The following is a 25,475-nucleotide window of genomic DNA, read 5'->3' as shown; positions in this document are numbered from 1 at the left end:
GGCACTGCTCAAAGTGCTTGTTCGCCCTGAGTCAGGACTGATTCTCTAACTGGAGCAAGAGATATTACAAAGTAAAAGCAAGTTTAAGAGTTTTTTGGGTTTTTTTTAACAGATAGTACTTCCACAATGGAGAAAAATAACTCAACCCAACATTTCTAGAATTGCTGATTATATTTCATGTGGAGTTTGCCTTTATAAAAAACCGGTCTTACACAAAAATATTGCTACATGGAAAGTGCAGCATCTGCATATATTTTGCATGACCTGCCTAAGTAGAGTCGTGTGTTAACGAACCTTCCTTTACCCCATCCTATCCCCCCACCCCCACCTTTAGGAAAGACACGTGACACCGAGGTTGGATGTGAAATGGCCACAGCAGCCGTTTATTAATTTTACAGTTTTATAAAAACAATTTAAATCCGAAACCTTCGGATAACTAGTTAGGAATCCACCAGAGAATTCCTTCTAATAATTCACATGACCCAACATGGGTCAGAAACGTAAATAACAATTTAACGTTAACATTAACCCGAGCAGAGGAAGTCCTTGAAGCCCTTTCAGATATTCCTTTTTTAAGAACACACCGAGTTAGCCATCTGCAAACCACTAATTACCTCCAGCCGTAAACCAGCTCGGAAGCACCGTTCACCTCTGCAGATGACTCCAACCACTAGAAGTCCACTTCAAGGGGATAACACCCGATGAAGCCCTCAAGTGATATACCGACCACTAGAAGTCCACTTCAAAGGGATAACACCCGATGAAGCCTTCAAGTGATATACCTTCTACCAGAAGACCACTTCAAAGGGATAACACCCGATGAAGTCTTCAACCATGTACCTTTTTTGGGGGACGCATACCCCCGATGCGACCCCCCCACCATTTTGTACTGACTGGCCTCAAGGACTCCCCCCGCCAGCTGCCATGACACCAGAACCTACTCAGGAAAAAAGGAAAAACATGTTAGATAAGCACACAAATAAAACACAACACTCCTATACGGACGAACGCAAATACCCACCACGTAACAAACCAAGGGCGGGAGGGTGGGAGCTTGTCCTTACTGTGTTACTCCTTCCGCTGCTTCCGGCTCAATGCCGAAAACAGCGGGAAGAGCAGCAACGGCCCCCTGACTCCTCCCTGACCCCATCCAACTCCCTCCAAATCTCCCTCACCTGTTAACCCTTTCCCTACCAGGGAGGTCATGGAGACTTCCCCTTCAGCCCTGCAGGCTCCGTCCAGCCCCTTCTTGACCTGCCTAAGTAGAGTCGTGTGTTAACGAACCTTCCTTTACCCCATCCTATCCCCCCACCCCCACCTTTAGGAAAGACACGTGACACCGAGGTTGGATGTGAAATGGCCACAGCAGCCGTTTATTAATTTTACAGTTTTATAAAAACAATTTAAATCCGAAACCTTCGGATAACTAGTTAGGAATCCACCAGAGAATTCCTTCTAATAATTCACATGACCCAACATGGGTCAGAAACGTAAATAACAATTTAACGTTAACATTAACCCGAGCAGAGGAAGTCCTTGAAGCCCTTTCAGATATTCCTTTTTTAAGAACACACCGAGTTAGCCATCTGCAAACCACTAATTACCTCCAGCCGTAAACCAGCTCGGAAGCACCGTTCACCTCTGCAGATGACTCCAACCACTAGAAGTCCACTTCAAGGGGATAACACCCGATGAAGCCCTCAAGTGATATACCGACCACTAGAAGTCCACTTCAAAGGGATAACACCCGATGAAGCCTTCAAGTGATATACCTTCTACCAGAAGACCACTTCAAAGGGATAACACCCGATGAAGTCTTCAACCATGTACCTTTTTTGGGGGACGCATACCCCCGATGCGACCCCCCCACCATTTTGTACTGACTGGCCTCAAGGACTCCCCCCGCCACAGCGAAACATGCCTTGACCACCTTAAGCCTGTGAGTTCCTCCACACCACCACCGCCCTTTCTATGCCTTCTGCTATCGCCAAGCTCCAAAGATCAATGCCAACCTCGGTCAGATGAACCCCGTCACTCCTCCAGAAATTCCCCACTCCTGACTCCAAATCCCTATGCCTCACGCAAATGCCCCCGTTTTTTGCCACAAAACGGGACACCGCCCGATTAACTTTAATGCAAGCCTTATTGACTCTCTCCACAGATCTAGCTAACCGCCAATGCTTTCTTGGGACTATGTCCGACCACACTATCACCAACTTGGGATAAGATACCCACAAACACAACATATCATGTTTGATATCCCGCACCAACTCACGAAAGGGGCGGACTCCTAAGTCATTCCCACCCACGTGCAACACTAAGACCTCCGGAACCCTATCAAGCTGAGCATATGTCTGGAATTCCGCCAACACCCTGCTCCACGACATACCTCTAAATCCCAGCCAATGCACAACCGCATCCTGTCGCGGAATGCGCAACTGGCGACCATCCGGGCGGACGTCCGCCCTCAAAGCCCCCCAGTGCACGTAAGAATGACCCATCAACCACACCAAACACGGAGGCGAATCTGAAACGGAAAAAACAATTAGGCACCACCATATAACATTTTTAAAGCGTTAACAACAAAAATCATAACATATGGGGGCGGACATAGGACTTAAACCTGTTGGACTCCCAACGACCAATACGCCGCACCCCCTCATCATCCAACCCCCAGCGCCCCGCTTCTGTTGCTGCGCCAATCCTGAAGGAATGAGATGAATATGAGCCTGCCGCAACACCAACCGCCGTCAAACATTTTTTAAATACAGCTCCAAACTGAAACCTGGACAAAAACGACCCGTCCACATGACGTAACAAAGGCAAATCTGGAGACCCCCTTTTTGGCGTAAAACCCCGCATGCACTCTACTGGGCACATAACCGACCCCGGGAGGGCGAACAAAACTATCAGTTTACCCTTCCCTACTTGGTCAGTTTTTGACCGACGCAACCATACCTCCAGCCGATCTGCGAATAGGCTCACCTCCCCAGATCTCAGCCCCCCTGCCTGTTTGGTACTTGGCGACACCAACTCACCTATTCTAAATGCCCCAAAGAACGCTAACGAAAAAGCTAACCGAAACAAATCCATTTCGTCTGAAGAACGACAGACCGATGCTAATGAACCGCCCAACGAGCTAAGCAAAGCAAACGACACAGGCCTTCTACTATCCGCCTCCACCCTACCTCGGCGCAACCCCTTCAAAGCCTGCGATACCAGAAATTCCTTCGATACATCCTGAAAGCCCCGCAACTTAAACCCAAACGCCACCGCAGATATGAACCGGTTCACCTTCGCCACTGAAAACCCCGCCTCCCAGGCGTCCCCTAACCAGTACAAAAGTGCCACCAACCTGTCTCTATCCGTATTGACGTCACCCAACTCTCTTACCCACTCCTCCCACTGCCTCCAACAAGCAGCATAAGCACTCTACGTCGTGCGCGCCAAAGACCTTTGTAACAGTTGTTCTACGGGACCGATACCAGATCCCAAAGATGTTCCGGACAAGCCAAACCGAGACGTTCCGCTCCCGGTGCCAATTGCCGAAACCGGTCCCACTGCGAGCGAGAAAGAGCATCAGCGATACAATTCCGTACACCCGGGACATGCACCGCCACCACCCACGCGTTCAACGACAAACACACCAACACTAAATGTCGCAACAATTGAACTACCGGAGGAGAGGACGCCGTGATGTTATTAATGGCAAGCACCACCCCCATGTTGTCGCAGTAAAAACTGACCTTCTTATCCCTGAGCCTGTCCCCCCAAATGGTAGCCGCCACCACGATGGGAAACAGCTCGAGCAGGGCCAGATTCCGCGTGAGTCCACTGGACACCCAGCTAGCCGGCCATTGACCCACCGCACCACGGACCTCCCCCGTAAGCTCCAAAACCGCCTGCCCCAGCCGCATCCGTAAAAATATTCAAATCACTCGTATCCTGCGCTGGGGCCATCCATAGCGAGCGACCATTGTACTGGCCCAAGAAGTCATCCCAAACCTGAAGATCAGCTCGGTGCTCCTCCTTGAGCCGCACAAAATGATGCGGCGCACGCACTCCCGCCGTTGCCGCCGCCAACCTCCTACCAAACACCCTCCCCATCGGCATAATCCGGCAGGCGAAATTCAACTTCCCCAGCAGCGACTGAAGCTCCCGCAGCGTCATTTTCTTCATTCTACAAGCCCGCCGTACCTCCAGCCTCAAAGCACCCAACTTATCCGCAGGGAGACGACACTCCATTGCCACCGAGTCTATTTCGATTCCCAAAAAACAAATCGTCGCTACCGGGCCCTCCGTTTTTTCTGGCGCCAAAGGAATCCCAAAATCCCTCGCCACCTTCTGTAGTGCATGAAGCAAATTACCGCAAACCGGCAAACCCCCCGGGCCAACGCACAAAAAATCATCTAAGTAATGGATCAACGAGTCGACCCCGGATACTCCCCTCGTTACCCACTCCACGAAGCTACTAAACGCCTCGAAGTATGCACAAGAAAGGGAACACCCCATCGGAAGGCACCGATCCACGTAAAAAGCCCCATTCCAAAAACAACCCAACAGCCGTTGGCTTTCTGGATGAACCGGCAACAACCTGAACGCCGCCTCGATGTCGGTTTTTGCTAGCAGCGCACCTGGACCCGCAGCCCGCACTAACCCCACCGCCTTATCGAATGAGGTATAAACTACGGAGCACAACTCGTGATCAATCCCGTCATTTACCGACGAACCCTTGGGATACGATAAATGTTGAATCAAACGAAATTTTCCGGGCTCGCGTTTAGGGACAATACCCAACGGGGACACAACTAAATCTTTTACAGGCGACTCAACAAACGGCCCCGACATGCGGCCCAACGAAACTTCTTTTAACAACTTTTCCGACACGACTTTTGCATGCAAGTAAGCCGATTTTAAATTCCTCCGCGTAACCGGAACCTCATAAGGAGGCGGAGGAATAACAAAACCAACACGAAACCCTTCGTAAAGCAACTTAGCCGCCGCCCTATCCGGATACTCATTTAGATAAGGGGCCATCTTTTCCACCCTCACCGGCGACACCCCTTGACCAGCCGCGGAGGGCTGGTTTCCTGACCTCTTTTTCCGCAGACATTTTGCCGCCCCGTGTGAAGCCCCATTACACTCGGAACACACGTGCTTGAACTTGCACGTGGCCCCGAACTTACACTGGCCTTCATTAAATTGCCAGCAAAAACCCGCCTTTCCCCCGCCGCTTTGTCCAACCAGACTAGACTGGCCTCCCTGGCCGGCGCTCCCGGGAAAGGACTGCCTAACCGGAGCCGTAACCCGTAACCAGAGAGCAATATCCTTCTGGTCCCACCGAATCGCCGGCCGAACCGCTTTTCGCTGACGGAATTGCTCATCGTACCGCAGCCACGCCTGACCCCCATACGCCCTATGAGCCTCCCCAATGGCATCAAAATAACAAAACAACGCCGAACAATTTTCCGGCGCCTTTTCCCCTATCACACTAGCCAATATGGCGAACGCCTGCGACCAATTAACGAACGTTTGCGGGATAAGCCTATACCGCCGCCGTTCTTCCTCATCCTTTTTACTCTCGTCCCGCTTGCTCTTATCCAAATTAAATTTAGCGAGCGGCAAGAGAGAAAAAATCTCCACATATTCGTCCTTCCAGATCCGCTCGCGCACCTCCTGCTTTAAATGCGCCCCCAACGGACCTTCGAAACAAACGTACACCTCCCCCCGAGCACGGTCATCAATATGCACCCGATCGCCATCCTTTTGTGCCTCGGTCTGTACCGACACCGCGACCGCCTCCCTAACCGCCAGCACGGGCCGCGCCTGTACCAATCCCACGTCCCTGGGGCCCTCCCACACTACCGCCGGGGACACTTCCGAAACTACCGGCGCCGCCGCCCTATCTAGGCGCCCGACCAGCTCCCTCAAGCAACCCACTACATCTGCCAGACCCGCGCAATCGCGGTCGCCAGCGCCACTACCGGCCACCGATGCGACGCTAGCAGCCCCCCCGCTGACACCCGACATAAAAATCGCTGGATACGACAATGATGGAGTTACACACTCACCGGGCCGCACAGGCGCTGTGTTCCCGTCAGCCGGACCATCCTGACCTCGACGATACACGTCCAGTTCACCTTCCTCCAGCTCCTCTCTCGCAGACGACTGGCCATCCCACCGACATCTTCGGATCGGAGATGATGAAGCGCTGACTGATGGGCCGGCAACCTGCCGCCCGACCGATGGAACCCAGACTTCCGACTGGACCTGTTGCCTCAACGTCGCTGCAGATCTAGGCGTCCGTCTCGATGATCCTGAAGAGGCCTGCCCCCTGGCCAGAACATCACCAGGCGGGGCGGCCGTACCTCGTCCTCCAGATCTTCCATCCGATGGTGGAGGGGTGACAGGGAGCCCGGCCTGCGACTCCCTGCGCACCGCCGGACCCCGTCGCGGCTTGGGATTCCTGCCAGGACGCAGGGCCTGGGAAGGGGCGGTCCCCCCAGCTGCCTGGCCTGCAGCGTCCGAGATCGGGCTCCCTCTGCGACGCCGTGTCCGCGGGACTGTCTCAGGACTGAGGCGCTCTGGAGGTCGAGACCGCCGGGAGGGACGGGTCGACCCGGCCTGCGTCGCCGTCACCCCCGGCAACGCTCTCTGCCTGCTCCGGACAGGAGCAGTTGTTACCGACTCCCCCCCCCGCCGCCATGCTAGGAAGGGGGCCGGGGGAGGGGAGCCTGTCCCCTGCAACAGACCCCGAACGCCGGGCCTGACGTGGCAACACGGCGTCCGGGATCCTCGCTAATGCAGCCACGGTCTCCTCCAGCCACCCGGGACCGTGGTGCACAGCAGCAGCACGCAGCTGCTCTAACAAAAATGCCTCTGACATGCTGTACGAGCGCGGGCAACGGGGAGCTTGTCCTTACTGTGTTACTCCTTCCGCTGCTTCCGGCTCAATGCCGAAAACAGCGGGAAGAGCAGCAACGGCCCCCTGACTCCTCCCTGACCCCCTCCAACTCCCTCCAACTCTCCCTCACCTGTTAACCCTTTCCCTACCAGGGAGGTCATGGAGGCTTCCCCTTCAGCCCTGCAGGCTCCGTCCAGCCCCTTCTTGATGTATGTCTGACATGGTGATTCCCAAACATTTACTGCTACTCTATAAAGAGTTGCTTAACCCTTTAACGACCCAGCCATTTTTTGTTTTTACGTTTTAGCTGTTCACTCTCCGCCTTCCAAGAGCCATAACGCTTTTATTTTTCCGTCAATAGTGGTGTGAGGGATTATTTTTTGCGGGAGGAAACGGAAAAAAAATATTTGTGTTGTGGAATTAGAAAAAAAATAAATTCATCCATTGTTTTTTGGGTTTTGTTTTTATGGCTCTCACCGTGCGGTAAAAACGACAACTTAACCCCTTAACGCACCTTGACGTAACTGTACGTCAAGGTGAGCAGTAAGTTCGCGCACCTTGACGTGCAGTTACGTCTGTGCTTTGACAGTTAACCGCCGCGCGGCGCTACACCGCAGCGGCGGTTAACTGTGCAGGGTGTCTGCCCTGCATTCCCGTTGCCGATCAGCGGCCAATCGCCGCTGATTTCGGCAGTTAACCCCTTAATTGCGGCGTTCGATTTTGAACGCCACAATTAAGGTGTTTAGCGCCGATCGGCAGCCCCCATGATTTCCCGTGGTACTCCTGGCAACGGGACGCCGGACAATGGCTTCCGGGCTGCCATGTACAGAAGCCTATGAGGACCAGCCGCAGGGTGGTTGTCATAGGCTTCCTGTCAGTGTGACTGTGACGTCACACTGACAGTTGGAATGCATTACACTACGCAGCGATCAAAGCTGCAAGTCTAAGTGTCCCCTAGTGGGACAAGTGAAAAAAGTAAAAAAAAGAATAAAAATGTTTTAAAAAAAAGTGTAAAAATCAAAGTTATAAGTGATATAAACAAGAACTGCTTTTTTTTCCTATAATAAGTGTTTTATTATAGGAAAAAAATGAACATTTAAAAAAAAGTACATATATTTGGTATCACCGCGTTCGTAACGACCCCAACTATAAAACTATAATATTGTTTTTCCCGCACGGTGAACACCGCAAAAAAAATTAACGAAAAACAATGACAGAATCAGAATTTTTTGGTCACCACCCCTCTCAAAATAGAGAATAAAAAGTGATCAAAAAGTCGCATGTACGCCAAAATAGTACCGATACAAACTACAACCCGTCCCGCAAAAAACAAGCCCTTACACAGCTTTTTTGACTGAAAAATAAAAAAGTTACGGCTCTCAGAATATAGTGACACAAAAAATAATTTCTTTTCTAAATAAGTTATTTTATTGCTGCAAAACATAAAAAAACCCAGAGGCGTAGCTAGGTTCTCCTGCACCCGGGGCAAAGATTCAGATTGGCGCCCCCCCCCAACTTTTTTCCCGACATCTCCTTCCCCCTCGCCATGTGTTCTTTCCCTACCAATCAATGAGGTGTAATTTTTTTTCACAATTTTTTTAATGTTACTCGAGTATAAAAGCATTTCTACATTTTACAAGCAATATAGTTCTATAATGTAATTAACATAAAAATAAATTAACAGAAAATTAATTAAAGAGGCCACACACAGCCCCCTGTAGATAGCGCCACACACAGCCCGCTTCCCCCCTAGTAGATAGCGGCACACTCCCCCCCTTGTAGATAGTGCCACACACAGCCCGCTTCCCCCCTAGTAGATAGCAGCACACTCCCCCCCTTGTAGATAGTGCCACACACAGCCCGCTGCCCCTTTGTAAATAGCGCCACACTCCCCCCTTGTAAATAGCGCCACATTCCCCCGTTTTAAATAGCGCCACACTCCCACCCCTTGTACTTAGCGCCACACTGTGAACAGATCGGTGAGCGGTAGCCTACCACTCTCCGCTCTGCCTGGTATGACTTACCGGAGAAGCCGAGGAGGTCATGCGGCGCAGGCAGCGGCGGAGTTTCTTCCGACTAGGGTCGATGACAGCCAGGGCCGGCCTTAGCTTGGATGGCGCCCTGTGCGGGACTCTCTATTGCCGCCCCCTACACAAACCAAAACGTAACCACATATATGGACACACTAGAACATATATACTGTACATACATAAAGACAGATATTTAGACATACAGGCAAATATACATACACACATTCTGGAATACATACATACAGGTAAATATATAGGCGTACAGACACATATATACACACACACACACACACACACACACACACACACACGCGCACACACACACACACACACACACACACACACACACACATACCGGCAGATAAATACACAGACAGGAACATATACAAATACATAAAAGGCACATATATACAAGCACAAAGACACATTCACAAACAGACCCATATATACGCACACAGGCACAGCACAGATAATGTAGTAGTGTTACCTGCAGTCCTATGTAACACCACAGATAACACAGTGATAACTCTCTGGGTACAGATAATGTAGTAACTGCTGCCTGCAGTCCTATGTAACACCACAGATAACACAATGATAACTCTCTGGGTACAGATAATGTAGTAGATGTTACCTGCAGTCCTATGTAACACCACAGATAACACATAGTGATAACTCTCTGATTACAGATAATGTAGTAGCTGTTGCCTGCAGTCCTATGTAACACCACAGATAACACATAGTGATAACTCTCTGAGTACTGATAATGTAGTTGTGTCCCCTGCAGTCCTATGTAACACCACAGATAACACATTGTGCTAAATTACAATCTCAGCTCTGCTACACAGCACAGATAATGTAGTAGATGTTACCTGCGGTCCTATGTAACACCACAGATAGCACACTGATAACTCTCTGAGTACTGATAATGTAATAGATATAAGAGACAAACACATGCAGAGACACAGACAGACACACACACACACACACACACACACACACAAACACAGAGACACACACTGTATTCACACTACACACACATATTCACACCGACAATCACCATGTCTCCTTGCTGACAGGTCAGGATGGGCTGTGGGTGGAGCTTCCTCTCTGCTTCTCGGCATGTGTAACTTCAGAGCTGGAAGGCTGCAGCACGGGAGTGAACCTGTCCCCTGACCTGAGTCATCTGACCTCTTGTCACTGATGTGAGGTCAGGTGACAAGTCAGGTGACTGGACTGGTCCACTCCCTGGTCGTCACAGACCCCAGTCAGAACGCCATAATTTCCTGGCTCTTCCTAAGCTGCTGCAGGCGTCCGACATACGGGGCGCCTGTCAGCAGCGATCAGCTGCTCTTCGGCGCCCCCCCTTCCCTTGCGCCCGGGGCACATGCCCCGCCTGCCCCCCCCTAGCTTCGCCCCTGAAAAACCTATATACATATGGTATCGTACCGACCTGCAGAATAAGGTATAATGGTCATTTATAGCCCAGGGTAAACGCCGTCAAAAGTAAATAAAAATCATTGTCAGAATTGATGGTTTTTGGTCACGTGGCTTGCCGAAAAATGGCATAAAAAGTGATCAACAAAATCGCATGTACCCCAAAATGGTACCAATGAAAATTACAGATTGTCCCGCAACAAATAAGCCCTCACGCAGTTCCGTTGGTGAAAAAATAAAAAAGTTCCGGCTCCCAGATTATGGCGATGCAAACTGTGCAGAGCGTTCCAAAAGCGGATAGGATCGGGTGCAATTTATAAGTGCGACACTGGCCACATATCTGTGGATTATTATTTATTTACCCCATTATTATACCCTCTTATTATGCCCTGATGTACTCTGCCCAGCCTACATGTAACCCCCACATTATAAACTGAAATACCAGCAAAACGCCAGAGCTACTACCAAGCAAAATATGCGCTCCAAAAGCCAAATGGCGTCCCTCCCTTCTGAGCCCTACAGCGTGCCCAAACAGCCGTTTACGTCCACCGATATGGCATCGCCATACCCGGGAGAACCCGGTTAATATTTTATGTGGTATTTGTGGCACAAACTGGGCACAACATATAGTGCACTAAAATCGCACATCAGTGGAAAATTGTAATTTTTACTCTGCACCATCCGCTGCGCATTAAACCCTTCGCGCACCATGACTTAATAGCATGTCGTGGTGTGGTATATATGGAGCGTCTCACGCGCTGAGCGCGCGCCATACGCTGCGGGTGTCAGCTGTGTATTACAGCTGATACCCGGGACTAACGGACAGAAACAGCGATCACGCTGTTACAGGAGCCTGTAAAAATCACAATATACTGCAATACATTAGTATTGCAGTGTATTCTACCAGTGATCTAACGATTGCTGGTTCAAGTCTCCTATGGGGACTAATAAAATATGTAGAAACAAAAGTAAATAGTTATTATTAGTGGAAAAAATTTAATAAATATTTAAAGTCCAAAAAGAAACCCTTTTCACATTTTTTCTCTAAAGTAATGTAAAAAAATAAAAACTCACACGGTGAAGGCCGTGAAAAACAAAGAATTTTAAACGGCAAAATCTCAGTTTTTGGGTCACCTTGGCTCTACCAAAAAATGTAATAAAAAGTGCTCAAAAAGTCTTATGTACCAAAAAATGGTACCAATAAAAACTACAGCTCGTCCCGCAAAAAATAAGCCCTCACACCACTCTATTGACGGAAAAATAAAAAAGTTGTGGCTCTCGGAAGGCGGGGAGGAAAAACAAAAAAGAAAAAAGAAAAACATGGATCAATTCGGAAAGGGTTAATTACTTTCTAATGAAAAAACATTTATGACGACATGTGGGGTATTGCCGTACTCGGGAGAAATTGCTTTACAAATGTTTGGCGGCATTTTCTCCTTTATCCTTTGTGAAATTGAAAAAATGCAACATTTTAGTGGAAATAATGTTGATATTAATTTCCACAGCCTAATTCTAATAAATTCTGCAAAAGACGTGTGGGGCCTAAATGCTCACTATACCCCTAGATAGATTCCTTAAGTGGTGTAGTTTCCCAAATGGGGTTACTTTTGGGGGGCTTCCGCTGTTTCGGTCTCTCAGTGGTTTTGCAAATTTGACATGACACCCAAAAACTATTCCAGCTAAATTTGTGCTTCAAAAGCCAAATAGCGCTCCTTCCCTTCTAAGCCCCGGTGTGGGTCCAAACAGCAGTTTATTACCACATGTGGGGTATTTACGTAATCAGGAGAGCTTGTTTTAAAAATGTTGGGGTGCTTTTTCTCCTTTATTCCTTGTAAAAATTAAAAATGTCTAAGTTCTTACAGAAAAAAAGTAGATTTTTACCTTTACAGACTAATTCCAATGAATTCAGCAAAACAACTGTGGGGTCAAAATGCTAACTTTACCCCTAGAAAAATTCCTTGAGGGGTGTAGTTTCCAAAATGGGGTCACTATTGGGTGGTTTCCACGGTTTTCATCCCTCCAGTGCATTGCAAACGCGACACGGCACTGAAAACTATTCCAGCAAAATCAGAAATCCAAAATCCAAATGGTGCTCCTTCTCTTCTGAGGCCTGCTGTGGATCCAAACAGCAGTTTATTACCACATATGGGGTATTGCTATAATCAGAAGAAATTGCTTTACATATGTTGGGGTGTTTTCTACTTTATTCCTTGTAAAAATGTAAAAAGTTTTTTCACAAAAAAAGTAGATTTTCATCTTCATATACTAATTCAAATAAATTTAGCAAAAAAACTTGAGGGGTATAGTTTCCAAAATGGGGACACTTTTTGGGGGTCTTTACTGTTTTGGTACCACAAGACCTATTCAAACCTGACATGGTGCCTAAAATATATTCTAAAAGAAGGAGGCCCCAAAATCCACTAGGGGCTCCTTTGCTTCGGAGGCCTGTGTTTCAGTCCATTACCGCACTAGGACCACATGTAGGATATTTCTAAAAACTGCAGAATCTGAGCAATAAATATTGAGTTGCATTTCTTGGGTAAAACCTTCAGTGGTACAGAAAAAAAGTATTACAAATGAATTTTCGAAGAAAAAAAATGAAATTTGTAAATTTCACTTCTACTTTGCTTTAATTCCTGTGAAACGCCTAAAGGGTTAAAACACTTTCTGAATGCTGTTTTGAATACTTTGATGGGTGCAGTTTTCAAAATGAGGTGACTTCTGGGGACTTTCTAATATATAGGGCCCTCAAAGCCACTTCAGAACTGAACTGGTCCCTGAAAAAATAGCCTTTTGAAATTTTCTTGAAAATGCGAGAAATTTCTAAGCCTTGTAACGTCCTAGAAAAATAAAAGCACGTTCAAAAAACGATGTAAACATAAAGTAGACATTGTCCACAAGGCCAAAACAGGCTTAGACACTAAGGGGTTAAAGGACGGGTGTTGCGTAAAAAAAAAATTTTAGATCAATTTGCTTTTAGTGTTTTATTACATTTTTTTTTATTTATTTGTCTGTTTGTGTTTTACTTTTTTTTTTTCCAAACTTTTTCTTCAAAAAATGCCGGCACACAGTGTAGGAGGCTTGAACATTCAATCCCCTCCTTTCTCCTGGCACTAGCCAGGATAAGGGAGGGGGGATTCTGTGAGCTCACTAGAGCGTGTGTGTTTACACCAAATTTGGTTGCTTTACCACATGCCAATGCTGCAATTTTGGGAATTGCTCCCTCTAGTGACCAGCACAGGGAAATGTTATAAATTAGAATCTAATTTATAATATTTCCTGACTTGTGAAAAAAAAATAAAAAATTATAACTGTAAAGGATCTGCCAGACACAGCTTCTGTGTCGACGCCCGTGGTTAGTCAGTCTGCACCTGCTCCTAGGTCTGATCGAGTGACCCCTCCTTCTACCAATCGGGCTGGGAGGCTGAGGAGTGGGAGAGCCTATCACAGCCTGGCCTGATGGAGCTAGCTCCCGCCCTCTGTCTATTTATATCTTCACTTCCTGCTCCTCCTTTGCCTGTGATTCTCCTGTTTCCTGGCTCTGCTGCTTCTGCTTGAACTATTTGTCCCTGCTTCATATTGACCCTGGCTTACTGACTACTCTCCTGCTCTGCGTTTGGTACCTCGTACACTCCTGGTTTGACTCGGCTCGTTCACTACTCTCCTGCTCTGCGTTTGGTACCCTGCGTTTGGTACCCTGCTCTGCGTTTGGTACCTTGTACACTCCTGGTTTGACTCGGCTCGTTCACTACTCTCCTGCTCTGCGTTTGGTACCTCGTACACTCCTGGTTTGACTCGGCTCGTTCACTACTCTCCTGCTCTGCGTTTGGTACCCTGCGTTTGGTACCCTGCGTTTGACTCGGCTCGTTCATTACTCTCCTGCTCTGCGTTTGGTACCTCGTACACTCCTGTTTTGACTCGGCTCGTTCACTATTCTTGTTGCTCACGGTCTTGCCGTGGGCAACTGCCCCATTTCCCTTAGCTTCTGTGTACCCTTGTCTGTTTGTCTGTCGTGTACTTATTGAGCATAGGGACCGTCGCCCAGTTGTACGCCGTCGCCTAGGACGGGCCGTTGCAAGTAGCCAGGGACTGAGTGGCGGGTAGATTAGGGCTCACCTGTATGTCTTTTCTAGCGACACATTCCCTTTAACTTTCTTCTGTATCTCAATATGATTACAGTGATATCAAATTTATATAGTTTTTTTTTATATATTTTACTACTTTTTCAAAGAAAAAGCAATGTGTTAAAAAAAAATTGTTCTGTTTCACCACATTCTGGGAGTCATAACTTTTTTATTTTTCCGTCGAGCTGTGTGGGACTTATTTTTTGCGGAATGAGCTGTAGTTTTTATTGGTACCATTTTTTGGTACATACGATTTTTTTTATCACGTTTTACGTCATTTTTGTAGCGCTAAGGTGACTAAAAAAACAACGATTCGGATGTTTAATTAATTAATTTCTTTACGCCGTTCACCGTGCGCGTTAAATAATGGTATATTGCAGTAGTTCGGATTTTAACGGAAGCGGCGATACAAATTGTGTTCGTTTTTTTTATTTGTGCTTTGGGACAAATGGGAAAAGTTGTTTTTTTTTAACTTTTAATATTTTTGTCACTTCTGAAAAATTTATTTAACTTTTGTTTACACATTTTATTAGTTCCCCTAGGGAAGTTGAACCAGTGCTCATTAGATCGCTGATACAATACACTGCAATACACATGTATTACAGTATATTGTCATTTTTACAAGGGGTATGGGAGCTTTAACCCACTAATCTTCCATTTGTGTACACCTATGTATCTCCAAACCTAATTTCTATGTTACACTTTAAAACCAATTTTTTTCTTCGCTTTGCATAAATAATATATTTCCTTAAGACAGTCCTTTAATATCTATTTTTGGCGTACATAGTTAGATGGTAATACATACCTAATTTATTTGACATTTTATTTTCTTGGTCTCTGAGACTGATCTAATTATCAAATTATTTAAAAAAAAAATATTATGCATTCATTCAATGTGTATATATATATATATATATATATGTGTGTATATATATATATATGTGTGTGGGTGTGTGGGTGTGTGTGTGTATATATATATATATATATGGGTGTGTGTGTGTGTGTGTGTATATATATATATATGTGTGTGTGTGTGTGTGTGTGTGTGTGTATATATATATATATATATATATATATATGGGTGTGTGTGTGTGTGTGTATATATATATATATATATATATGGGTGTGTGTGTGTGTGTGTGTGTGTATATATATATATATATATATATATATATATGGGTGTGTGTGTGTATGTATATATATATATATATATATATATATATATATAAAATGTCTGCTCTGCCCTATCTATAGAAATATCTACTAAATATTTATGTCCCCTCCAAGTATAACTATTTCCATACTGAATGCATGCAGAACACGCTGCTGCTTTTTCTCTTCTGCAGGGTCAAGGTGTTCTGTCTCGCATGCTGCATCCTAACACTTAGGGCCACTGTGTGTTATAGTGATGGGTTGCCATGACGACCGTCGCTGGCAGGAGCTATCAAATGTAAGGCAGTCAGGCACAGAAAGCATCCGTCTGAATTTTTTTTTTCTTTTTCTTTGGTATTTTAGTATTTTCCTCAAACTCCCGAATAAATGTCACAAATTTTTTGCAACTTTCATAAAATTCATAACAAGGTACAAAATTGCAGAGTTTTACTGACAGAGTCTCCTCCTTCTGGTCTCAATGCTGAATAAATATCTCTTCGTTTTACGCTACTATGTAGGGAAGATATGTATAAATTCCATGTGCCTGATTTTACTCCCAGTCACTTTCACGTAAGTGGTTGTATTAACTACTATTCCAACATTTACAGCTACTTGATATAACGCTATTTGCATTAGGATCTGATCACACAGAAGGAACGGTCCAGACGCACAATTATCCAGGACGCATTTTCTGTGGATAAGATGTGATTGAACTTGCGGTTGTCACAGCGTTGATTGATTATTTTATCAACTGCTCCTTCCTATTCTCATAACTACATGCAAGCGCATTTGTTAAACAGCTCAATGACCCCCGTGGCAGCTGCATTTTTAAAGTTGCAAAGTAGCAGTTAAAATTGTGTCAAAGAAAACGTATGTCTGGATAAATTCTATGGGAATTCTCATTGGGTTGCCTAGCAACCACCTGACTTGACATCGTAGACGGCAGAAGTGCATTTCTGTACTTTTAATAGCCTACACATGGGAACCTTCTGCTGTCACTGACAGCCTTGGTCCATTAACCCCTTAATACCGAAGGTGTTTTAAACCTTAGTGACCAGAGCAATTTTCACAGTTTTGCTATTCACAGATGCAACGCAGTATTAGGGTATGTGCACACACACTAATTACGTCCGTAATTGACGGACGTATTTCGGCCGCAAGTACCGGACCGAACACAGTGCAGGGAGCCAGGCTCCTAGCATCATACTTATGTACGATGCTAGGAGTCCCTGCCTCGCTGCAGGACAACTGTCCCGTACTGTAATCATGTTTTCAGTACGGGAGAGTTGTCCTGCAGCGAGGCAGGGACTCCTAGCATCGTACATAAGTATGATGCTAGGAGCCCGGCTCCCTGCACTGTGTTCGGTCCGGTACTTGCGGCCGAAATACGTCTGTCAATTACGGACGTAATTAGTGTGTGTGCACATACCCTAACTCTGTATGTGTTTTATGTATCGATGTGAATTTTGCACTGTTTTCTTGGGACATGCAGTGCTTCCTTTTTGTTGTATATATGTATAGGTAACATTTTTGTTACTTTTTTTATAGCCGTGGAAAGACAGAAAAAAAAGAAAAATTTTGATTTTTCATCATTTAAAATGTAACAGTTTGAAACTAAAAGTAATTGTATCATACAAATGTATTGAAATATATTTTTTAATTCATCCTGATCATAAGGACACCTGACTTGGAGGTGTAGTTTATTTTTTTTGACCAGAAATATATTATAAAACACAAGTGCCCCTTTTTTCAATTGCGCACTAAAATGTCTTAATTTCATTTTTTACACCATGGTATTAATGTATGGGTAATAGACTTGAAGTCCAATAAATAATGGTAAAAAAACATTATGTTCTACAAACTAGACACTCTAAAGTCTATTTCTAGCGGTTCAATTTCAGTTTTAACCCTTCACACTTTTTACAGAATTTGTCCAAACTTGGGCCCAAAAAATTTAAATTGTATTTTTTTTACAAAAGTGTCAATTTTCTTAAGCCATTTCGAAACACCGTATGACATATTGGTAAAAGTGACACCTTTCCACATTCTGCTACTTCTCCCGTGTACGGCGATACCAAATATGTGTGTCTAATCTATTATATGGACCCGTTATAGGGCATATCATAGAAGGAGTCCATTTTGGCTTTTGGAGGCCTGTCACACCAGAATTAATTTTAGTGCACCATGCTGCATTTGCCATAGTACTGGAGTGGCAGACTGTCAGAATCTACCAAAAATTACCATGATAAAAAAAAAATACACACCCCAAATTCTATTTCTAGCGGTTCAATTTCTGTTCTAACGCTTCACACTTTTTACAGAATTTGTCCAAACTTGGGCCAAGAAAATGTAAATTGCATTTTTTTTTACAAAAGTGTCACTTTTCTTAGACCATTTCAAAACACCATATGACATACTGGTAAAAGTGACACCTTTCCACATTCTGCTACTTCTCCCGTGTACGGCGATACCAAATATGTGTGTGTAATCTATTATACGGACCCGTTATAGGGCATATCATAGAAGGAGTCCATTTTGGCTTTTGGAGGCCTTTTTACGCCAGAGATGATTTTAGGGAACCACGCTATATTTGCCGTGGTACTGCAGGTCATTTTGACAGGTATAAATGTCCTGCTAATATTCATCTAGGGGTATAGTGAGTATTTTTAATAGGTGGAAAGAAATAAAAAATAGGTTTTTCCAGAAAATACAGTATTGCTGCATTTTTACAGTGAAACATTTTCCAATAAGCAAACCTTCCTTTTGGTTCTCCCAAAAACAGTGTGAAAGTAAATGAGTTAATAATGTGGGTAATATCACGGTCTTTGCCTTCATAGATTCTAAAGGCAGATGTGTGGCCTGTACCGCTCTCACAGAGCGTGTAGATTTTAACCCTATATTTTCCTCTCTTTGAGGGGATGTACTGACGGAATGAGTGCCTGCCTGTGTAACTCATCAGTGATTCATCCACCGCTAGGTTTTTTTCGGGGTTGTACATCGGTATAAATAACTCCTCCAAAATTTTTATCAGGGGCCTTATTTTATACAGACGGTCACGGCCTGGATCACTACGGGGGGACCTGGTGATTGTCGTTAAAATGAAGGAAGCGCATTAGCACCTCATATCTGCTTGTGGTCATAACGGCTGGAAAAACAGGTGTGGCATGTGCAGGGATCTTGCCCAATATGACCGGATTGAGGGCTTTTTCACTAACCCCATGTTGAGGATGAGCCCCAGTATTTAAGTTCGCCAGTATTTGTGGGGTGCCACTCCTTTGCATAGCAGGACGTTGGCTTTTCAGCAAGGAATTGGTACAGATTGGTTTAGGTTAACAACCACCTCCAATAGCTCATCTGTAATGAATATTTTTTTTAAATCGAGGGCTGTAAAATTTTCCACATTAATATTTATCCCTGGTGTGGCAATAAATTCTGGGATATTAGGGGAAAATGACTCTGTGGGTACCCACTCAATATATTATGGGGGAATAGAGTGGGCCCTGTTTTGTGGTACTTCTGCGACATGCCCTGTGCTTGTGGACTCTGCAGCGACACTTGAATTGCAGAAAGCGTATCACTGTCGTCGCTGTCACTGGTAGACAACATTTCTACCTCGGACGCGGGCCATTGTAATTACACACACGTACAACAAAGACTGTAACCAGACGCACACACAGACAAATTTTATTATTTTTTCTTTACTTTTTTTTTTTCACAGACAAAAATACACGGACGTCATAAAAGCACGCTCCACAAAAAACTGATCTCGAACAAACACGTAGACTATAAAACTTTTTTTTTACATATATTTTTGTTTAACTTTTTTTTTATGCACAAATAAAATACACAGATGTCCCACACGTACGCTACACAAAAACCCTAGGCTAAACCTAGACTAAACCTAGGCTAGCCCTAGACTAAACCTAGAATAACCCTAGACTAACCCTAAGGGCACGTTCACACGTGGCAGAATTGCTGTGGAATTCCGCTGTGGACAGTCCGCAGTGGAATTCTCAGTTTTTTACATTTGTTTCAATAAATTTTTAGGAAAGTTAGTTCAGACGTTGCGAACCATAGGCTGCGGTGCAGAATATTGTGTCCGCAGCATGCACTGTCTGTGGCGGAGAAGAAGCGGAATTTCACTGCGGATTTCAGCCTTTGCAATGCAAAAACTGAAATCTGTGGCAAGTCCGCTGTATTTTCTGCAACGTCTGAATTACCTGTCAAATATGCAAATGTTGGTGCAGATTCGTTGTGTAATTGCCCCAAATCTGCACCAACATTTGCTGTGGAAAAACTCCGCCACGTGTGAACGTGCCCCAAGGATAACCCTAGCCAGGTATACAATTGAAGTTTATATAAAGTTTATATATTAGATTTATTGTAATTTTGTGTCTTTGGTGTCACAGTAAAATTCTGTCTCTGTCTCTTCTCATACAGAGAGTGTGAGGAGAGACAGAGAGACAGGTAGGAGAAACACGTCGTTTTTCATTTTGTGATCACTGTGAATGATTCTCACAGTGATCACATGAACGGAGACCACTGTTATTGGTCTCTGATCGTCACTCTGAAGCCAAGGCTGTTGCTAGCAGCCTTGGCTTCAGAAGCAGATTACCCGATGACCGGGAAAACCGCTCCGATGCGGCTCCCTCCCAAATCACTCAGATGCAGCACTTGCTATTGAGTGCCGCATCTGAGCGGTTAAAACTGATCGGAGACCACTGCTAGTGGTCTCCGATCGTTGCCCTGAAGCCCGAGGCTGTTACTAACAGCACGGGCTTCACCAGCACCACGCACGATGACAGAAAAGTTCTTCTGAAGTGCCGACGTGAAAAGCCGAGACTTCAGAAGAACTACCCTAAACGACCGACGTAAAAACACTATACGCCGGTCGTTAAGGGGTTAATGGCAACCCATTGAAAACATACTGCAGCCATTACCGCCAACTGCTTTTTACATCTCCGCGCAATAGTATGCCACAATGACATAGAAAAGTAGTCTATGTTTGGGAAGGGAATTGCAACATAACTAATTTTTTTTTCTTCAGTACAATGAATGTAAAATCATACATTTATTGTTTATTCTTCTCTTGTCTCACCCCTTGAATAGTTTTAATGCTCGGCGGCACATACAGATGTATTGTCTTAAATGAATGCTGTGCTTTACCATAATCAGTGTAGATATAATGTATTATATAACTTGTATTCATTTTTTTGGGGAGGGGTAAAAAAACAAACCCTGCAATAATAATATTTTTGGGGTTTTGCTTTATACGCCGTTCACCGTGTGGAATAAAAAACATGTTAACTTGAGTCCGCAAGTCAGTATAATTACTGTGATACTTATTTACACAGTTTTTTAGTTTGACTTCTTTGCACAATCATTTTTTTTAAAATTCATGTTTTTTTTGTCACCACACACAAGAGAGCTATATCTTTTTTTTTGTTTGTTTATGTTGACATAGCCATATGAGGGCTTGTTTTTTGCAGGATGAGTTGTATTTGTAAGGTCACCATTCTGGGTACATATATATTGTATTATTTCTCTTGTTTTTTTTTAGGGGGTTGCTGGAAAAAACAGCCGTTTTGCAACTATTCTTTTGATTTCGATGTCCCCATGCGCTCTAAATGTGTGTGTGTATATGTATATATATACACTACCATTCCAAAGTTTGGGGTCACCCAGTCAATTTTGTGTTTTCCATGAAAACTCACACTTATATTTATCAAATGAGTTGCAAAATGACTAGAACATATAGTCAAGACATTGACAAGGTTAGAAATAATTATTTTTATTTGAAATAATAATTTTCTCCTTCAAACTTTGCTTTCGTCAAAGAATGCTCCATTTGCAGCAATTACAGCATTGCAGACCTTTGGCATTCTAGCTGTTAATTTGCTGAGGTAATCGGGAGAAATTTCACCCCATGCTTCCAGAAGCCCCTCCCACAAGTTGGATTAGCTTGATGGGCACTTCTTGCGTACCATACGGTCAAGCTGCTCCCACAACAGCTTTATGGGGTTGAGATCTGGTGACTGCGCTGGCCACTCCATTACAGATAGAATACCAGCTGCCTGCTTCTTCCCTAAATAGTTCTTCCATAATTTGGAGGTGTGCTTTGGGTCATTGTCCTGTTCTAGGATGAAATTGGCTCCAATCAAGCGCTGTCCACAGGGTATGGCATGGCGTTGCAAAATGGAGTGATAGCCTTCCTTATTCAAAATCCCTTTTACCTTGTACAAATCTCCCACTTTACCAGCACCAAAGCAACCCCAGACCATCACATTACCTCCACCATGCTTGACAGATGGCGTCAGGCACTCTTCCAGCATCTTTTCAGTTGTTCTGCGTCTCACAAATGTTCTTCTGTGTGATCCAAACACCTCAAACTTCGATTCGTCTGTCCATAACACTTTTTTCCAATCTTCCTCTGTCCAATGTCTGTGTGCTTTTGCCCAAATTAATCTTTTCCTTTTATTAGCCAGTCTCAGATATGGCTTTTTCTTTGCCACTCTGCCCTGAAGGCCAGCATCCGGAGTCACCTCTTCACTGTAGACGTTGACACCGGGGTTTTGCGGGTACTATTTAATGAAGCTGCCAGTTGAGGACCTGTGAGGCATCTATTTCTCAAACTAGAGACTCTAATGTACTTGTCTTGTTGCTCAGTTGTGCAGCGGGGCCTCCCACTTCTCTTTCTACTCTGGTTAGAGCCTGTGTGTGCTTTCCTCTGAAGGGAGTAGTGCACACCGTTGTAGGAAATCTTCAGTTTCTTGGCAATTTCTCGCATGGAATAGCCTTAATCTCTAAGAACAAGAATAGACTGTCGAGTTTCACATGAAAGCTCTCTTTTTGTAGCCATTTTGAGAGTTTAATCGAACCCACAAATGTAATGCTCCAGATTCTCAACTAGCTCAAAGGAAGGTCAGTTTTATAGCTACTCTAAACAGCAAAACTGTTTACAGCGGTGCAAACATAATTACACAAGGGTTTTCAAGTGTTTTCTAATCATCCATTAGCCTTCTAACACAGTTAGCAAACACAATGTACCATTAGAAAACTGGAGTGATGGTTGCTAGAAATGGGCCTCTAAACACCTATATTACATTGAAAACCAGACGTTTGCAGCTAGAATAGTCATTTAACACATTAACAATGTATAGAGTGTATTTCTGATTATATATTGCGATTGCGTGCACACTGTACTTTACATAGAAGTGCATGTGATCGCTGTGATTGGTTGTCACAGCGATCACATGTTCAGGGACCAAAAGATTGGCCCCTAACACTCTGCCCAATGCCCATGGCTGTTAGCAGGGCCACAGGGCTGTGTGCACGCGATCGCGCGTGCACAGTCTCTGAAGTGCCGCCGTAATTAGTCTATACGGCAGACTTCAGAGACCCTGACCGCTGGCCGTAAAAACACAGCCAGCGGTCGGGAACCTGTTAAGAAACTCATTAGCATAAAGCTAATATAGGTCATAACGCTGTAAAAAATGATCGTTTTTCTAAATAAAAAACACTGCTGTAATCTACATGACATAACAGAGCCAATCACATCATCTACAAGATGGGCCACTTATAATGTGGTGACAGAGCCTATTTAACTAGTTTTATGGAATTACATTATAAGCAATTTAATAATATATACCTGTTTTATTAGAATAAATTAAGGTGAAAGCAAAAGACAGCAGCATGAAATACAGATTTGATATACAAGAATCCTCATTCCAATTAGAAGTATGAAGCTTAGATTCTCAGTCTAATGGTCAGAAGCATATACAGATATCATAGAGCTCCATATAAAACACAGAATAGATTTTACTCCCCTTCTGAGTGCTCTGCCAAATGTACTATGACTTTATTAATGTCCACAATTCTGTTTTAGGTCCAAACATTTTGTGCGGAAGGGGAAACAACTAGCATATTCAACTCCTGACGAAGGAAGCAAAACGCGCGTCGAGGTGGTCCTCGGATTGGGTAGCTTTCATCATGTCCACCCCAGGTAAATAAATAGCCAATTCAGATATTGACGTGACTCTATATATCCACAAATGTGAAATATTCATGCCATAGGTAGTTGATCATTCTAGACTTCCGATCTTCAGGCAATACCTTATAGCTTCACACATTGTAACATTTCATGGCTATTATTATGGGATATGTCGGACATTCCAATCCGGGGTGTTTTTAATTTTCTGTGTTTTAAATGTATGTATTTTGGGGGTAATAAAGATATTTATATTTGTCATTTCGTTGTCTATCGATGTTATTTGTATATCAGGTATATTTTTGGTATTCTGATTAATTGATAGTTATACCTGATGGTATAATGCATGCTTAAGATACATTTTTGTTGAATGGCAAACATTTTGTGCTCCTTAATGCCATAATATGGCTTAATGCACATGACCGTGGCCTGTGATTGGCTGCAGCAGTCACATGGAATAAAACATCAAACCAGGAGGTTGGCCTGAACTCTAGGTAACTATAAGATTTCTTTTTCAGAGTTGGGATATTTTGCGGCGGAATCACAGCTTATCTGCCACAAAAATTGTAAGACCCATTATTTGTTGCGGGTTTTACCTCCCCAGCAAAAAAGCAGCGATTACGCAAATACAGTTGACATGCTGAGGATTAAAAAATTCTGAGCGTTTTTTCCGCTTATCATTTACACAGTGTGTGGATGAGATTTGTTAAAATCTCATCCACTCTGCTGCTACTGTATTATGCTGTGGATTTTCCGCGACAAAATCCGTTGTGGAAAATCCACAGTATTTACGCTAAGTGTGACCATCCCCCAAGGGCTTATTCTGACGAGTGTGTTCTGCATCCATGTGCTGTCTGTTGAAATAACTGACAGCTCACGGAGCCATGAAAGTCAATAGGGCTATTCAGACATACGTGATTTTTCACGCAGCGAGTGTCCGTTGCGTGAAACTCACTGCATGTCCTATATTGGTAAGTTTTTGCAGACCTTGTCACCCATTGAAGTCTAAGGGTGCGTGAAAAACACGGACAGCACACGGACGACATCCATGTACTGTCCATGTTTCACGCATCAGTCGCTAAAGAAATGCAGAGAAATAAAAAAAATTAAAAAAAGGAAGTGCTTGCAGAGGAGAATCACGGATGTGAAAAAACGGATGCCACACGCGAAGCACACTGATGGCACACAGAAATGAAATGTAGGAAATACACGCATGCAAATCGGACACACTCGTGTGAATGAAGCCCAGTGTATTCCTTAGACATCAGCATCCTTGTCTATCCTGTTCTCCTATTTATTCCAATTGGGAAGTGACAATGCAATCACACCGAGAATTGAAAAATCTCATATTTTTCAGATTGTTCAGATTGTTGAGACCAAAATTTCAGGAGCCTCACTGATCACATTGACATGATTGACATATTTATTTGGAAAACCCCCAAATTTTAGAGCTCTGTAGATAGGAAAAGTGAGTAAGATCTTCCATTTTCTTCAGCACCTAGGTTTTAAACCTCTTTAGGTTGAAGCCAATTTTGGCCATAAAGGGGGTTTTTCATTACAAACAGTCAGAGCATATAGCTAGAATATGCCATAATTTTCTGACCACTGGCGATCGAAATACCGAGATTCCCACCGATTTTGAGAATTATGGGGCCACAGCGCTGATTTAGCTCTGGGGCCTCTTTTGGGTCAGTTCATACATAGCGTAAATACTGTACGTTTTCTGCAACAGATTTTGTTGCAGAAAATCCGCAGCATAATACAGTAGCAGCAAAATGGATGTGATTTGAACAAAAAAAAATGATCAGAAATTTACCTGCAGCAGTGTTTAATCCGTAGCATGT

General features: G+C 44.3%; 1 long non-coding RNA gene across 2 annotated transcripts in view; it reads left to right on the top strand.

Moving 5' to 3' along the window:
• The window catches only part of LOC142658058 (uncharacterized), a 204,097-nt gene that overhangs the window by 176,860 nt on the left and 1,762 nt on the right, over window positions 1-25,475 (top strand). For both annotated transcript variants that reach the window (XR_012850027.1, XR_012850026.1), the window contains one exon: window positions 23,530-23,646. This is a non-coding gene — a long non-coding RNA (uncharacterized LOC142658058). The remainder of the gene's footprint in view (window positions 1-23,529; window positions 23,647-25,475) is intronic.

The sequence above is a fragment of the Rhinoderma darwinii genome, chromosome 7 (assembly GCF_050947455.1).
Source record: "Rhinoderma darwinii isolate aRhiDar2 chromosome 7, aRhiDar2.hap1, whole genome shotgun sequence".
NCBI lineage: Eukaryota > Metazoa > Chordata > Amphibia > Anura > Rhinodermatidae > Rhinoderma > Rhinoderma darwinii.
Note: the sequence above shows the minus strand (reverse complement) of the source record. Positions and strands in the feature narration are given on the sequence as shown.